At 50.7% G+C, this 2500-nt stretch overlaps 1 protein-coding gene across 1 annotated transcript in view; it reads right to left on the reverse strand.

Moving 5' to 3' along the window:
• ppl (periplakin) overlaps window positions 1–2500 on the reverse strand; it is a 64026-nt gene that overhangs the window by 33280 nt on the left and 28246 nt on the right. The window lies entirely within an intron of this gene.

Below are 2500 nucleotides of genomic sequence, written 5' to 3' on the forward strand. Positions count from 1 at the left end.
CTATAGACTGGAACTGGCCTGGGGAGGGAGAGGAGAGATAGTTACTATAGACTGGAACTGGCTGGGGAGAGATAGTTACTATAGACTGGAACTGGCCTGGGGAGGGAGAGGAGAGATAGTTACTATAGACTGGAACTGGCTGGGGAGAGATAGTTACTGTAGACTGGAACTGGCCTGGGGAGAGATAGTTACTATAGACTGGAACTGGCCTGGGGAGGGAGAGGAGAGATAGTTACTATAGACTGGAACTGGCCTGGGGAGGGAGAGGAGAGATAGTTACTATAGACTGGAACTGGCCTGGGGAGAGAGGAGAGATAGTTACTATAGACTGGAACTGGTCTGGGGAGAGATAGTTACTATAGACTGGAACTGGCCTGGGGAGGGAGAGGAGAGATAGTTACTATAGACTGGAACTGGTCTGGGGAGGGAGAGGAGAGATAGTTACTGTAGACTGGAACTGGCCTGGGGAGAGAGGAGAGATAGTTACTATAGACTGGAACTGGCCTGGGGAGGGAGAGGAGAGATAGTTACTATAGACTGGAACTGGCCTGGGGAGAGAGGAGAGATAGTTACTGTAGACTGGAACAGGTCTGGGGAGAGATAGTTACTATAGACTGGAACTGGCCTGGGGAGGGAGAGGGGAGATAGTTACTATAGACTGGAACTGGCCTGGGGAGGGAGAGGAGAGATAGTTACTATAGACTGGAACTGGCCTGGGGAGGGAGAGGAGAGATAGTTACTATAGACTGGAACTGGCCTGGGGAGAGATAGTTACTATAGACTGGAACTGGCCTGGGGAGAGATAGTTACTGTAGACTGGAACCGGTCTGGGGAGAGAGAGGAGAGATAGTTACTATAGACTGGAACTGGCCTGGGGAGAGAGGAGAGATAGTTACTATAGACTGCAACTGGCCTGGGGAGAGAGGAGAGATAGTTACTATAGACTGGAACTGGCCTGGGGAGAGAGGAGAGATAGTTACTATAGACTGGAACTGGCCTGGGGAGGGAGAGGAGAGATAGTTACTATAGACTGGAACTGGCCTGGGGAGGGAGAGGAGAGATAGTTACTATAGACTGGAACTGGCCTGGGGAGAGATAGTTACTATAGACTGGAACTGGCCTGGGGAGAGATAGTTACTGTAGACTGGAACCGGTCTGGGGAGAGATAGTTACTATAGACTGGAACCGGCCTGGGAAGAGATAGTTACTATAGACTGGAACTGGCCTGGGGAGAGATAGTTACTATAGACTGGAACTGGCCTGGGGAGAGATAGTTACTATAGACTGGAACTGGCCTGGGGAGGGAGAGGAGAGATAGTTACTATAGACTGGAACTGGCCTGGGGAGAGATAGTTACTATAGACTGGAACTGGCCTGGGGAGAGATAGTTACTGTAGACTGGAACCGGTCTGGGGAGAGATAGTTACTATAGACTGGAACTGGCCTGGGGAGAGATAGTTACTATAGACTGGAACTGGTCTGGGGAGAGAGAGGAGAGATAGTTACTGTAGACTGGAACTGGTCTGGGGAGGGAGAGGAGAGATAGTTACTATAGACTGGAACTGGCCTGGGAGGGAGAGGAGAGATAGTTACTATAGACTGGAACTGGCCTGGGGAGGGAGAGGAGAGATAGTTACTATAGACTGGAACTGGCCTGGGGAGAGAGAGGAGAGATAGTTACTATAGACTGGAACTGGCCTGGGGAGAGAGGAGAGATAGTTACTGTAGACTGGAACTGGTCTGGGGAGAGAGGAGAGATAGTTACTATAGACTGGAACTGGCCTGGGGAGAGATAGTTACTATAGACGAGAACTGGCCTGGGAAAAGATAGTTACTGTAGACTGGAACCGGTCTGGGGAGAGATAGTTACTATAGACTGGAACCGGCCTGGGAAGAGATAGTTACTATAGACTGGAACTGGCCTGGGGAGGGAGAGGAGAGATAGTTACTATAGACTGGAACTGGCCTGGGGAGGGAGAGGAGAGATAGTTACTATAGACTGGAACTGGCCTGGGGAGGGAGAGAGGAGATAGTTACTATAGACTGGAACTGGCCTGGGGAGGGAGAGGAGAGATAGTTACTATAGACTGGAACTGGCCTGGGGAGGGAGAGGAGAGATAGTTACTATAGACTGGAACTGGCCTGGGGAGGGAGAGGAGAGATAGTTACTATAGACTGGAACTGGCCTGGGGAGGGAGAGGAGAGATAGTTACTATAGACTGGAACTGGCCTGGGGAGGGAGAGGGGAGATAGTTACTATAGACTGGAACCAGTCTGGGAAGAGAGAGAGGAGAGATAGTTACTGTAGACTGGAACTGGCCTGGGGAGAGAGGAGAGATAGTTACTATAGACTGGAACCGGTCTGGGGAGAGAGGAGAGATAGTTACTGTAGACTGGAACTGGCCTGGGGAGAGAGGAGAGATAGTTACTATAGACTGGAACCGGTCTGGGGAGAGAGGAGAGATAGTTACTATAGACTGGAACTGGTCTGGGGAGGGAG

The sequence above is a fragment of the Oncorhynchus kisutch genome, unplaced genomic scaffold, assembly GCF_002021735.2.
Source record: "Oncorhynchus kisutch isolate 150728-3 unplaced genomic scaffold, Okis_V2 scaffold2905, whole genome shotgun sequence".
NCBI lineage: Eukaryota > Metazoa > Chordata > Actinopteri > Salmoniformes > Salmonidae > Oncorhynchus > Oncorhynchus kisutch.